The sequence below is a fragment of the Zingiber officinale genome, chromosome 5A (assembly GCF_018446385.1).
Source record: "Zingiber officinale cultivar Zhangliang chromosome 5A, Zo_v1.1, whole genome shotgun sequence".
NCBI lineage: Eukaryota > Viridiplantae > Streptophyta > Magnoliopsida > Zingiberales > Zingiberaceae > Zingiber > Zingiber officinale.
This window is the reverse complement of record NC_055994.1, coordinates 128,680,199-128,696,374: the sequence shown is the minus strand read 5'-3', so window position 1 is coordinate 128,696,374 and position 16,176 is coordinate 128,680,199.

Here is a 16,176-nt window from a genome sequence, read left to right as displayed (position 1 = left end):
ATTACATACCCAGGGACAAAATATACTATGTAAAATATGATCAAAAACCAAAACACAAACCTAAACCAACAAAATCAAAATCTAAAAATTTCAAAACCCATAAAAAATCATATTATCATCAAGTTAAATATAACTTTAAAAGTAACAGACATAAACTTAGAACTAAAACTTAAAAATACAGACCAATAATTCAGGAGGAGACTCCAGAATAGCTGGCACCTCCAAAATTAACCTACCCGACAGGATAATTAGGATTAGAGTAAATAGGGATAAAATTTAACTTGGCCACCGGTACTGGTGAAAAAGTGTGTCAGAGGGTGTTAGGTAAAGGGGAGTGCACAACTTGAACAATATACAATAATTGTTCGAGGAATCTTCCATTTATCTGTGTGTATATCTCTTTTGTCGTTTATAGTTCATGTCATTGCTAAGGCCATTGAAGGAATATGCTGTCATAAATGATTGGCTGATGAGGAACACAATAACCCCTTAAAAAGGTTCAAGAAGAATATTCTCTGACAAGTTGTTAGGATTCCTTTACAATATTATTTTCTAACTGTATCTCAGTCAAAAGTTGACCTTGATCAAGCACCCCTTGAAGTGAAAGCAGAATGAAAACTTGAGTTTTGTAAGACTAGCAAATATTCTGTACTGCTCTGTCATACCTACATGGTCATATTGGAGCTTTGTGTGAGATACTGCCTAGTCTTTAGGGTCGCTCAAATATATGGACTCATTTGGAGTTTTGGGCAAGGTACCACCTGGTCTTTAAGGTCGCTCGGATATATGGAGTCACCTGGAGTTCTAAGTGAGGTACTGCTCGATCTTTAGGGTCGCTCGAATATACGAAGTCATCTGAAGTTCCGAGCGAGGTACCGCCCAGTCTTTAGGGTCGCTCAAATATATAGAGTCATAAAACGAGTCCCTTGAGTCAGAATGGCCTTGTCACCGCCCTGCCATATACAGGCCTACCCGCCTACCCTTAGGACTTGGACGATCGTTCTTCAGGAACCATCGACCCTCAGACAGGCCATCTTTAGAACGATCCGCCCTTAAGCAAGTCATCTTTGCATTGGAGGCCTTAGTAATAGTCGAGAGTCTAAACTCTGCCCCGGTGACCCTATGAGTCTATGACCACCACCCTGTCTTGATTTTGATCTCCATGTCATTGTGACTTTGACTGTCACATCATTCTCTAGATCCGCTTATTACATTCCATATCAATATACATATCCAATAACTAGGATATTGAAATTATTTCAACCTTACATTATTTGAACATGAAAGTTAAGCATTTAAATCAAATACGTCAAGGCTAACAAACTCAAGCAGATATTTTACACTAATCTTTGTCTAGATCCGCTCGTTACATTCCGTATCAATATACATATCCAATAACTACAATATTGAAATTATTTCAACCTTACATTATTTGAACATGAAAGTTGAGCATTTAAATCAAATTTGTCAAGGCTAACAAACTCAAGCAGATATTGTACACTAATCTTTGTGGGTGGTACCATTATTGAGATACAATTTGCTGTCATTTCCACTGTCAATATTACAATGAGTGCGAGCCTCATGAAGATGTACAATGCTGGTAAGAAAAAAATATAAGTAAGAAAGCTATACTCAGTCTTTAGCATTTTTTTTTTTTTTTTGTATGAAAACAAAACATCTACATTCTGTAATGATCAGTCGATAAGAAATAAAGATATTTTTATATTAAAATAAATCAAAAGAATTGTTGATGTTCTGGATCATATTTAAGATGTTCGATATAGGACTGTTCCTTCTTTATCCGTTTTTCCCTCTCTCCAACTATCTATAGCTTATCCGTTCGAGCTGAACGATTAAGCTGGACCAAAATTCACACCAAAAAAGTAGATTTCTCCGACTACACATCAAACACTAAACTACAACAAGGAACAATTGAGCCTTGAGAGAGAAACCCACTCACAGATCCATCCAGCCCGAGGACGTCGAGAGGTTTTGGCACCCGACTGTGGAATTGAAGGAAATCCACTCACAGATCCATCGTCTGAAGTTGCCGGATTCCACCCGATGTGCTTTCGGACGTCATGAATCGGAGGCCGAGAAAATGTGGTTTGGCCACCACGGGTTGGGTTAGCGCGCGCAGTTGGTAGGTGTTTGTTGCGAGAGAAAATGGGGTTCGGATTCAGATTCGGTGCCTATATTAGTAACTGTTATTTATTTATTCATTTATTTTTATTAATCCAAATATTTAATTTTTACGGTTCAATTAAACCCTGAGGTCTCACACATAGCAAGGCTATCAGGTCAAGGCGAAAAACTGAAAACTGAAGCTGAGATCGAAGATGTTCAAGGCGTCGCGATGGAGGAGCGAGAAGAGCAAGACCAAAGTTGTGTTCAGACTGTGGCTCCGTGCGACTCAGGTCAGTGTCACATTGCCATGCTGTATTAAAGATTCTTGAATGTTTCGGTTTAACTTTTTCTTGTGGAATCAATGAGGATTACTCGATTAGTTTGGGGCATGGTTTGCAGGGATCGAGAAAAAAAAGAGAGAGTTTGACACAACTCCTACCAGCTTGCAGCATGACGGAGATGATCATCTTTTTTTACTTGAAGAAATTCAGCAAGAGCTAGATCATGAGAAAAATCTGAATATCCATCTTCGCTTGCAACTAAAATTGACACGAAAAGCAAACTCTGAGTTGGTGCTTGCTGGGAAAGACCTATGGGTAATGTTGGAACAGAGGCAAAAGGATACATTATGTGCAAAATGTAGTCAAATGGAAATGAAAGACAGTTGATTTGGATCTTAAAGCCACTAAATTTGGGAATGGACCTTCACATCTGCAGAAATCTGAATGTAAGCAACAGATACCCAAAACAATTTCTGTAAGTGACAATTGAGAGGAGTATGCATTGGTTGCACTTATAAATGAGCGTGATGACATGAAGACTGCTTCCTCACTGGAGAGTGGAGAGTAAGATAATTGGTCTCAATAATGAAGCAGAATTTTACAGTAGACATTAGGAAGAGCTGGAAATGCAAATGGAACAACTTGCTCTGGATTATGAAATTTTGAAACAGGAAAACCATGATGCCCCAACAAAGCTGGAGCAAATGCAACCACGTGAACAACCCAGGATGCAAGATTAGTGTTCTGCACATTTATCCATTATCAGTATTTTGAGTTACAGGATGAGTTATTAGAAAAAGAACTTCAGAAACAAACTGAAGTGATTGAAACATATCTAGCAACCATCACATTAGCTAAAGCTGAGCAAGAGAAAAAGAGTCATGATAGCAGAAGAGACATTGAGTAATACTAAATGAAACATTACCAAGAGTGTCGAATGGATTAGAGAGGAACTCAGGAATCTTTCTGCACATGTCATCTACATTTCAAGCTAATGAGAAGATAGTTGATACTGTCTAAAAGCTGAGAAGATGACGGGCTGGGAATGTGGCTCTGTCGTTGACTGAAAAAAGACTCCGCGGTGGCTCTGATGCTGACCAGGAGTGTTAGTCCTACGCCAGGAAAGGGGTCACAGGCGTTGGCCCTCAATGCTCAAGTCAGTGATCCGTGTATGAGGAAAACAGTAAGTAAACTTGTAAAATACCGAAAATAGGCAAATATTGATAAGAGAATTTTTCGGAATTTTTGGAAATTTTCAGGAATTTTTGGAGCTTGTACGGACAAGTTAACAGGGATAAAAATGGGGTCGGGAAAAGCCTGTTTAGGCTACCCCATTTAAGTGAGGAAATGTTTATATTTACATTTCTTTTTTCTTTTATTTTCTTTATTTCTTTACTTTATTTTCCTCGTCGTTTTCCCTCTTCCCCGAGACCTTCTTTCCCCTCGCGCCCACAAGCCTTCTGCCCTAACCGCCCGCAGCGGTTTTCCTCCTCTCCCTCGCGTGCATAAGGCCGGGATCAAGAGAAGTCGGTGTTCTCTTCTCCCTCTCCGCAGCCGACGCCTTTTTCTTACTATTTCCCCAAGCGCCGACTACGCGCGAGCACAGCCGGATCCTTTCTTCTTCTTTCCCTTCCGACGCCGATCCTTGGCCACAGGAGTTTCAGCGCCAGCAGCCGAGCCCTAGCCGCCGTCGTCGCACGGAGCAGAGCCTCTCCTTCTCTACGTTAGAGCCGGCGCCACCGCCGGCCACCCCGTGCCCTAGCCGAGCCCTTAACGTGGAGTTCCCAGCGCCGCCGCCGCCGCCTCACGTGACATCGCCGAACCCGATTTCCCTCGTCTCTCCTCCTTCCCGAGCCGCACCAGGCACTGCTATCACTTGAGGTTGGACGGAGCAGTGCAGACCACTACCTACTCAGTTGCCCTAGCCTTCGTCCACTGCAGATTTCCTCACAGTTGTCCTCGACAGATCGCTGCCCACTTTCGTGCATTAGTTCTTTACTGTCGATCAACTCACTTGTTGTTGTGCCATCGACGGTGTTGATTTGGGGCTCAGATCATAGAGGTTAGGGTACTGCCCTAATTGGTTGTATAGGGTATTTAATTGTTGCTGTGGGTTTTATTGTGATTCTGGCAGTGTGGAGGATTTCCAGCAGCAATTACTTCGTTGGCAACAAGTTGTCCTACGGAGCAACACTTGTGGAGGTTTCGGATTAAGGTAAGGTTTTAGTGCGGATTGATTATGTTTATGTTGGGAATAGGTAGATTGGATTAGCTTTAGACTTTTAATCTAATATTATGGTTAGGGTTAAAGGAAATTTACACTAGTTAATTGTTGGATTTAATTTAGGAAGGTCGAGATTATGGTTTAGGGTTTTTCCCTAAATTGTTCTTAAGGATTTTTATTTAGCCATTCGTTTCATTTGTAGCTAAATAAAATGTATGTTTGATAATACAGGACTCTGATTCGAGACGGTATCTTGACGAGTATCTTGATTACCGGATTTGGACCTTTTCCTTTTCGATTGGAGGCGGATACTTTTGACTTATGTCATTTGATATACATAGTAGTGAATTTAACAAGTTGCATTAATTATGTCCTTTATTTGTTTCGGTTAGTCACTACCCAATATCTGATACATGATTGATTGATTGCTTGATTTGCATCCCATGTATACTTTATTTGTTTATACATGCTTATAGGGGGTAGTGATATACCATGCTTCACCATGTTCAGGACCTAGGTTTTTATACCTTCTGTGTACCTTTGATTCGATATGATTCGTTGACCTAGGGTGCACTTTTCTATATATATGGATTAGGTCAGGATGTTTTTATGGTTATTGTCATGCACCATTTGCATGATTATATGCTGTGTGATAGTCCGCTCCATTATTGTTGAGCACATCGCCAGTTACATGGATCTGCACACACCACCACTCATGGGTTAGTGGTCGATTCAGGCAGAGTGTGTTGGACTAAAAAGACACTCCTAAGATTACATCATACTATTGGTTCCTCGAGAGTGATCCTGGGCTCGTTACTACAACGTTAATGTGAATTAAGGGGTTGAGTGAAATATTAAATTGTCAATTTGATAAGCCTATTTGTGACATTGAATATAGAGTGTGTGCATTATCACCCTACCCACTCGGCCTCACTATTGTGTGTGAGATGATCGATGGCGTCGGGGTGACCAGGATTGGCATCATATGCATGATGCATTTATTGCTTGTGTTTGTGTTTGCTGCATTTATATGCTGCATATTATTTGGATACCTATGTTTGACATGCATACAGGATTCCTATACCACTCGGATTGTTTGACCTTATACTCAGGTCCTGGTTAGTACAGTTTCTCTCCTGTTTACTTCATATGCATATTTTTATCTTTCTTATATCAGGAGACTGTACGCATGATTAGTGCTAGGTGTTATTTCCCTACCTTGTATATCAATTGTACCTGTTGAGTGTTGGACTCACCCCGCCTCCATTGTTGATAATTTCAGGTTGATGCTGTCAGGAGAGAGTTCCAGTTGCTGGTCCTGCAGACCTCGAGGATATGATTGGTTTTCTTTTGGTTTCTTTTCTGTTCTAGGCTGTTTTGAACTTGTTATGTTTTGGATTTATTCTACTACATGCCTGCCTGGACGGCAGAAGAGGTGAGTTCATCGGATTTGAGCTTTACGAGAGTAGTGGAGTAGGGTTGATTTCGAGTCAGGGTATTATCTTTCTGTTTACTTATATAAACTGCGTGGTGATAGTTTATTTTGTTGTTATTATTCCAGCCGCATGTGGCTGAGGTATTTAGTGCTTGTAGAAAAGTTTCAGATTGTCCACCGTACAAGGGAGATGCTGCCGAAATTTTCTCGGACAAGGACTCCTCTGGGGCGTGACAATTTAGTGGTATCAGAGCACAAGTATACGATCTTTTGTTTTCGTATTTTTGATGTTTGGGATAACCTGATACTAATTTATTTACTTGGTATCAGAGCGCCAAGTTTGGCGATACTTGTTGTATTTTTGTATTTTGGATTTTCGAGATTTATCTTATACTAATTTATTGGTATCAGAGCAGGTTATGGATACCTGCTTTTGGTGTTCTGGATTTTTGGATGTCTATTTCGGTTTGTACGGATTTCCGTTATGGTTATGTTTCGGACTTCCGTTTCGGATTTATATGGATTTTCGGCGATTTTCTCGTTCTGAATTTTGAGGTCAGAAGTTGGGGACTAGACAGCGATGGAATATCTCCAGACGGAAAATATGTATGATGTTTATTTTATGATAGTTAGGACATCTATTAGCACTTTATCTTTATTACCTGTCTGGTTGTTGTAGCCATATTACATGCGATGGGTTAGCCACTGATCTTGGTCGACCCTAATAGAGATCAAGGATTATAGTCTCTGGTGATTTTTCATATCATACCATCAGTAGTTTTAGCTTCTGTTACTACTATTAGGAGATGGAGGCACATATCAGCCTCTGCTATTGTTAGCTGGCTTATGGATGATACCTACATATTCCTGTTGACTTAGCCAGTAGAGTTTTTATACTCATATCTTTTGGATATTAAGGTACCCGATACGATGAAAATTGGTCATTGGGGAGTTAGCAAGTTTGATCATTGTTGAGAATGCTTTGAGGTTGAGGGATATTGTGAGATCAGATATTGTGATATGTTGATTTCTAATGATTTGTGAGAGTAAATGTTATGTGGTTGTCTGATGATCTATTATTGGATATTTGTTTTGATGGTGACATAGTGAGTGCCAACTATTTTGATGATCTATTATTTGGGTTGTCGTTGATGGTGACATAGTGAGTGTCATGTATGATATTTACAGGTTTGATGATTATAGTTGGTGATCAGATTATAAATCGGGTGCTAGAGAGTTTACGGTTGGAGTGCCTATGAAATTTTAATAAATCTGGTTAGTTGTGGTTAGTTAACAGGATGATAAAATTGATATTTGCTTCTTCTGATATTGGACTATGTGGATAAATAATGATTTGATGTTGTGAATGCTAACTTGCTCTCATGGGGAGTAGAGATTTATTCATCTGATAATATGTGGGCTGATATTTTTGAGGATAAAAATGAGAATGTCTTGATGATCTTGAATTTTGACTTTCTCTCTTGGGTCGTACACATTTATACATATGATATTATGTGGGCTTGCATTTTCTAGTTTGAGTTGAGGTAATTAGTGTTGAATTGACCCATGAACTGATTTAGTTATTTGACAATTTATTTGGGGTCAAGTTGTTATTTGCTCTGGTGTCTATAAGGGTGGATTCCTTCGGATAGTTCTGTATGGATTATAGATAAATGAACTGGTAGGATTTTTGTTGTGCTGCCTTTGGTTGTCATAGTTGAAAATTTTTCTGGGTCGGCTGAGTGGATACATGTATGGAACATGATATCTGGTTGATTATGATTGGATTGGTTGTGAATTCTAGCAAAAAAATTTTTGATCATATAACTCCATATGAAAGATTAGTAATGGTTTCAGATATTGAGGATTAGTAAGGTTGGATGAAAATGGTTGAGTATTGTGTTGGAGTTGGATAACATAGAAGGTAAAATATGGAATGTCAGGTTGATTGGATTAAATATGCTGATTAAGTGTATCTATGTGGTGTATACTTGATTAGTTATGATTATTGGGGGTTTCTAGTAGATTATACCCGAGTGGTTAGACATACATGTCTGATTTTTTATTGAAGGTATTTGTCAATTAAAAACTATGTTGTGGAATGTGCACATATGTTTGAGTGTTTTATTGGATGTATCTTATCGATCTAGTCTGAGTTGTGATATGTGCAGATGTGTTGGGTGTAATATTTGAGGTATCTTGTTTATTATATGATTGTTTTGAGAGTATACTCGTGTCGATTATGATTTGTTGGAAGTATTACGTTGATTATACTCTTGGCATAGGTGTACATATGGCATGTGAGTGTTGTTGAGGTGTATTGTTGATTATACCTATGTTGATATATGCACACGGGTTCGATAGGTATTGTTGGAGGTATCACACTGATTTATACCTGTGCTAAGAGTGTGTTTGGTGTGTACAAATTGGAGGATTATGTCGATTATACATATATTGTGTGTGCATGTGTACCAGGTGTATGGTGGGTAGCATCATGATGATTCTACCTATGTTGAATGTAGAATGCTGAGTGTCTACATTATGTTATTAGTTGTATAACCCTGTCAACTAATTCTCCTATTAGTGGGTGACTAACCCACTAGGATGATGATAGAGTTGACTATGGATTTGATTTGTTTACAAGGCTGTTTATACCTTTGGCTGCCCACAGTGATATGTGGTTGAGTGATCTCGTGCAGCCTCTAGTTGGATAGTTAGGTGCCTTGGACACTTATGGATCGTTTATGGTGGAGCAGAGTTCCCACATATACATATTTCGGATTACTTGTAGCGGAGCATTGCTCCCATATCTATTGCAGATACATGTTATAGATTATTTGCAGTGGAATGTTACTCCTACATATTGAGGATTTCTTGTGGTAGAGCGTTGCTCCCACATATGTGGTATTTTCTGTGATGGAGCGTTGCTCTCACACTGGAGGATTTATTCTTTGGTGATTTATATCGTTGGTGATCAAATCTGTTTATTGTCGAGGATCTTATGGATTGGGAATGTCTGTGATACGGACATTATGTGTATTGATTTTACCATTAGGACTTGCGGAGTCTTAGATGTTTTCATGGACTAGATGATTTGGGTATCCCTAGGATATTGGATCAGAATTCGTTATCGTTATTGACGACGTGGTGTTTTATTCCTAATCTGAGGTGTATCACGCACATCATCTTTGCATAGTTCTAGAGATGTTTCGATGGAAACGTCTAGATGTGAAGATTAGTAGTGCGTATTTTGATTGTCTTCTATGAGATGTTTGAGACACACGGTCACCAGTAGGAGTATATCATGGTTTCACAGGGGATCGAAGTTGTTACCGTTGGGAGTAGACATAGTCTATAGAGGAGGCTCGCAACTTCCTTTGTTTGGCTCGATATTTCCGGAGATACATTGAGGGTTTCTCACGGGTTGCTATACTACTTACACGCCTGGCCAGGAAAGGCGTGAAGTTCACTTGGACTGAGGATGGCAAGACCAGCTTCTAGGAGCTGAAGCGGAGATTAGTGTTGTCTCCAGTTTTGGTTTTACCTTCTGGAGAGGATGGATTTGTACTTTACACCGACGCATCTTTTCAGGGTTTGGGCGCTGTTCTGATGCAGCACGACAGAGTAGTCTCTTATGCTTCTCGTCAGCTGAAGGAGCATGAGAAGAACTACCCAATTCATGACTTGGAGTTAGCTGCCATCATCTTTGCTCTGAAGCTATGGCGACATCATTTATACGGTATCACATTTGAGATTCTCACTGATCATAAGAGTCTCAAATATATTTTCACTCAGAAGGAGCTTAATCTCCGACAGAGGAGATGAATGGAGTTCCTGAAGGATTATAATTGTACCATTAGCTATCACCCGGGTAGAGCTAATGTGATTGCCAATGCGCTTAGCAGGAAGTCCGGAGGGATTTTAGCTTGCCATCGAGTTGTGGTCACAAACTTGATTTAAGGTTCTTCCGATTTGGGCCTTGAGGGATAAGGATAGACAGAGCAGGGTACTCTGGTTACCATGGTTGCTCAGTCGTCAATCAGGACGAGGATCCGAGAACCCTAGGCTGCTGATCAGTATTTGCAGTTTATTTGCAGCCAGATAGCTTCCGGGCAGCAGACCGAGTTCACACGAGACGAGGAGAGTGTTATACACTTCCGAGGTAGATTATGTGTACTTCAGTCTCAACCGGTCTTATAGGAGTTACATCCGGAGGCTCATCGTTCATGATTTGCTGTCCACCCAGGCGGTACCCGTGTGTACCAGGATTTGAGGTGTTTTTATTGGTGGAACGAACTGAAGGAAGACATCGCGGATTTTGTAGCTAGATGTCTTGTCTGTCAGCAAGTGAAGGCCGAGCATCAGAGACCTGCTGGCTTACTTCAACAGATTTCTATTCCTGAGTGGAAATGAGAACACATTACTATGGACTTTGTGGTAGGTTTGCAGAGGACACGACGAGGCCATGAGATCCGGAAGACTGATTTCCTAGATCGATTGGTAGATCTGTTTTACCGGGAGATCATCAGATCATGTGGTGTCCCGTTGACTATTATTTCGGATAGAGACCCACGGTTCACGTCTTGTTTTTGACAGAGTCTACAGCAGACCTTGGGCACGCAGCTCTGTTTCAGTACAGCTTTCCATCCACAAACAGATGGACAGTCAGAGCGGACCATTCAGACTTTAGAGGATCTGCTGAGGTCATGTGTTATGGATTTCGGAGGCAGTTGGGAGGATCATCAGCCGTTAGTAGAGTTTGCTTACAACAACAGCTTTCATTCGGCTATCCAGATGGCACCGTTTGAGGCGTTGTGTGGTAGGCCTTGTCGGACACTCACCCTCTGGGATGAGGTTGGGGAGACCCAAATTGTTGGGACCTCATAGAGCTCAGTATGAGGCAGAGTTGGTCCGTACTATCAGACGGAGGATGTCAGAGGCGTAGGACTGCCAGAAGGGTTATGCTGACCGAAGTCGGAGACTCTTAGAGTTCTCCATTTGCGACCATGTATTTCTGCGAGTTTCGCCCAAGAAAGGGGTGAAGAGGTTTGGCCTTAGAGGTAAGCTAGATCCGCGGTACATTGGCCCTTTCGAGATCTTGGAGAGGATCGAAGCGGTAGCTTACCGACTGGCACTACCGCCATCCCTGTCAGGCGTTCACGATGTATTCCACGTATCGATACTGAGGAGATACGTACATGATCCGACACATGTGCTGGCAGATATCCCAGTTCCAGTTCAGCCTGACATTACTTATGAGGAGGTTCCGGTACGGATTCTCGACCGGAAAGAGCGTCAGTTGCGGAACAAGACTATCCGGCTGGTTAAAGTCAGATGGCAGCATCATTCGGACGAGGAGGCTATTTGGGAGCTCGAAGATACTATCCGAGCTCAATATCCCCATCTTTTTACATGAGGTATGTGATTTGTTTGCCGTCCAGCATTTATACTTTCTATATATGTTGTTAGTACTTGCAGATGGTAGATAACGAAATTTGGGAACCAAATTTTTATTAGTATGGGAGAATGTAAAATACCGAAAATAGACAAATATTGATAAGGGAATTTTTCAGAATTTTTGGAAAATTTTCAGGAATTTTTTGGAGCTCGTACGGACAAATTAACGGGGATAAAAATGGGGCCCGGAAAAGCCTGTTTAGGCTACCCCATTTAAGTGAGGATATATTTACATTTCCTTTTTCTTTTATTTTCTTTATTTCTTTACTTTATTTTCCTCGCCGTTTTCCCTCTTCCCCGAGACCTTCTTTCCCCTCGCACCCGCAAGCCTTCAGTCCTAACCGCCCGCGGCGGTTTTCCTCCTCTCCCTCGCGTGCAAAAGGCCGGGATCAAGAGAAGTCGGTGTTCTCTTCTCCCTCTCCGCAGCCGACGCCTTTTTCTTACTATTTCCCCAAGCGCCAGCGATGCGCGAGCACAGCCGGATCCTTTCTTCTTCTTTCCCTTCCGACGTCGATCCTTGGCCACAGGAGTTTCAGCGCCGGCAGCCGAGCCCTAGCCACCGTCGTCGCACGGAGCAGAGCCTCTCCTTCTCTGCGTTAGAGCCGACGCCACTGCCGGCCACCCCGTGCCCTAGCCGTGGAGTTCCCAGCGCCGCCGCCGCCTCACGGGACATCGCCGAACCCGATTTCCCTCGTCTCTCCTCCTTCCCGAGCCGCACCAGGCACTGCTATCACTTGAGGTTGGACGGAGCAGTGCAGACCACTACCTACTCAGTTGCCCTAGCCTTCGTCCACTGCATATTTCCTCACAGTTGTCCTCGACAGATCGCTGCCCACTTTCGTGCATTAGTTCTTTACTGCCGATCAACTCACTTGTTCTTGTGCCATCGACGGTGTTGATTTGGGGCTCAGATCATAGAGGTTAGGGTACTGCCCTAATTGGTTGTATAGGGTATTTAATTGTTGCTATGGGTTTTATTGTGATTCTGGCAGTGTGGAGGACTTCCAGCAGCAATTACTTCGTTGGCAGCAAGTTGTCCTACGGAGCAACACTTGTGGAGGTTTCGGATTAAGGTAAGGGTTTAGTGCGGATTGATTATGTTTATGTTGGGAATAGGTAGATTGGATTAGCTTTAGACTTTTAATCTAATATTATGGTTAGGGTTAAAGGAAATTTACCCTAGTTAATTGTTGGATTTAATTTAGGAAGGTCGAGATTATGGTTTAGGGTTTTTCCCTAAATTGTTCTTAAGGATTTTTATTTAGCCATTCGTTTCATTTGTAGCTAAATAAAATGTATGTTTGATAATACAGGACTCTGATTCGAGACAGTATCTTGACGAGTATCTTGATTACCGGATTTGGACCTTTTCCTTTTCGATTGGAGGCGGGTACTTTTGACTTATGTCATTTGATATACATAGTAGTGAATTTAACAAGTTGCATTAATTATGTCCTTTATTTGTTTCGGTTAGTCACTACCCAATATCTGATACATGATTAATTGATTGCTTGATTTGCATCTCATGTATACTTTATTTGTTTATACATGCTTATAGGGGGTAGTGATATACCATGCTTCACCATGTTCAGGACCTAGGTTTTTATACCTTCTGTGTACCTTTGATTCGATATGATTCGTTGACCTAGGGTGCACTTTTTTATATATATGGATTAGGTCAGGATGTTTTTATGGTTATTGTCATGCACTATTTGCATGATTACATGCTGTGTGATAGTCCGCTCCATTATTGTTGAGCACATCGCCAGTTACATGGATCTGCACACACCACCACTCATGGGTTAGCGGTCGATTCAGGCAGAGTGTGTTGCAGCAGGGACTCTGTTAGGCACCGTTGGTCCGCTCATGAGTAGTGTGACACAACGTGTTATCCGGCAGGGATTCCTCCCCGTCACTGTGTACTGGGAGATGAGAGCATTGCGCTCCCCCATTTATGATTTGGGGTAGGAGGATAGGTGTACTCCGACAGCATCCCGTCCACTCGGTCACTCATCAGGAGTAGTGACGACAGAGTGTACGATTGTCACAGCCCTACCCACTCGGCCTCACTATTGTGTGTGAGATGATCGACTGGCGTCAGGGGTGACCAGGACGCATCATTGGCATCATATGCATGATGCATTTATTGCTTGTGTTTGTGTTTGCTGCATTTATATGCTGCATATTATTTGGATACCTATGTTTGACATGCATACAGGATTCCTATACCACTCGGATTGTTTGACCTTATACTCAGGTCCTGGTTAGTACAGTTTCTCTCCTGTTTACTTCATATGCATATTTTTATCTTTCTTATATCAGGAGACTGTACGCATGATTAGTGCTAGGTGTTATTTCCCTACCTTGTATATCAATTGTACCTGTTGAGTGTTGGACTCACCCCGCCTCCATTGTTGATAATTTCAGGTTGATGCTGTCAGGAGAGAGTTCCAGTTGCTGATCCCTGCAGACCTCGAGAATATGATTGGTTTTCTTTTGGTTTCTTTTCTGTTCTAGGCTGTTTTGAACTTGTTATGTTTTGGATTTATTCTACTACATGCCTGCTTGGACGGCAGAAGAGGTGAGTTCATCGGATTTGAGCTTTACGAGAGTAGTGGAGTAGGGTTGATTTCGAGTCAGGGTATTATCTTTCTGTTTACTTATATAAACTGCGTGGTGATGGTTTATTTTGTTGTTATTATTCTAGCCGCATGTGGCTGAGGTATTTAGTGCTTGTAGAAAAGTTTCAGATTGTCCACCGTACAGGGGAGATGCTGCCGAAATTTTCTCGGACAAGGACTTCTCTGGGGCGTGACAAAAATGTAGCAATAAGCGTGTTTAAATATGAAACATCGCATACCTACGTCTGTAAATAGAAACCTCCTTTTATAGTCACTTTAGCGTCTGTACACGCATCCCAAAGCATGTGCATATTTTTCAAAACATCCTAGGAAAAGCCAAGTCAAAATATCTCTGACACATTTCCTTAAGCGGGCATACAAATCTCTGATGTGACAGGTTAGAAATTTCTAAAATACTATTTGCTCGCAAGACCTTCCCTGTTGTGGGCGATGCAAAATTCAAAAAAAGTACGATAAGACATGTGTGGGCCCCGTTGTAGGCGTATCAGCCATGAACCATTTGGCCGGATGCCTGTTCGACCTTATAGGCTACAACACATTACTTGGCGCTCACTCGGTCTATCCCTAGAACTGAGTGAAGGATAATTGAGCCCGGTCGGCCTTGAGGCCCGATCGACTCCGAGCGCGGATCAGGGAATTCTCTATTTATCGATGAGGATAGCTTGCAGGTCCACAATTGCTATGCTAACTCCAACCAAGCACTTACATCCAACCGACCGCGTATCCGATCAAGCAACCCATATTGTTGCATGAGTCTTTGACCTCTTATTGACTTTGACTGTCATGTCAGTCGATCTTTATTGTTCTGACCCACTTTTGGAGGGGCCCTCTTCATCGCTGTATCAAGTCATGCAAGCACTTAAAGAAAATGTCAAGTTATAATCACAAAAAACACAACTTAGAAAGAATTTTGGAGAAATCTAATAAAAATATAATGTTATTACAGGAGAAATACCAAGTGAAACTCAAGAAGCCAATAGGTCTAATAGGTATCAAGTCAAGAGATACAGAACGGTTGAGCTTGGAACTAAAAGATAAGAGCAAATAACTAGACAACCATAAGTTATCTGAGGCATTGCGAAAAGACTTCATAAGAAAAGTACAGTTATTTAAATCTCATGTGGCAACCCTCCAAATAGAGAATTCTTCTCTCTTGGAATAGAATGAAGAAGAAAAAAGTTGCTAGTTGAAATGGAGATACTAAGAATAAAATTCATAGAAAGTATGCTCTCTTTTGGTACAAGACTGAAATCGGAAAATTGATTTTTTTTAAGAGGTAGAAACTTAAAAAAAAGGGTTGATTTTTGCTTGCAGAGGTAGAAACTTAAATAAAAGGAAGTCTGAACTCACTGGTGAACATAAATGATCTTAGACATAAAAGATGGAGATGTGATTCAAGACACTATCAAGACGTCTCAATCATTTTAGAGGATAGGCAGAAAAGGTATTTAGCATTTTTATATATAGAGAGAGATTTGATATGTTAAACGACGTTTTATGTGCGACTGTGAGTAAAATCCGACGTGGGCTATCTGACGCGGCCAAAATATAATTTTTTTAATCTCTTTTATCTGCACGCAACAACTTTTCTCTTTCTTTTTAAATTAAAATGATATTTTATCTTCACTCTCCTATTATTACATAAAAAAAAATTATTATGGTAGTGATGATACAATGTTGTAGCAACTACTATGCAATAGTTGCTACAACTTGTAGCAGTAGCAGCTACGACGGTGCAGAAGCTGCTACGACGATATAGTAACTACTACGATGGTGCAGTAGCTGTCACGACTGTGCAAAAGCTGGTACAATGATACAGTAGCTGCTACAACGGTGCAGTAACTGCTACAACATAATAGTTACACAATAACACTGCTACACGTTATAGCAGCTACTATACAGAAACTGCTACAACGTGTAACAACTATTGTGTAGTAACTGCTATAATATTGTAACAGTTGCATTACCCTTAAAAATTAGCAACACATTGATTGTTACATGCAATCAGAT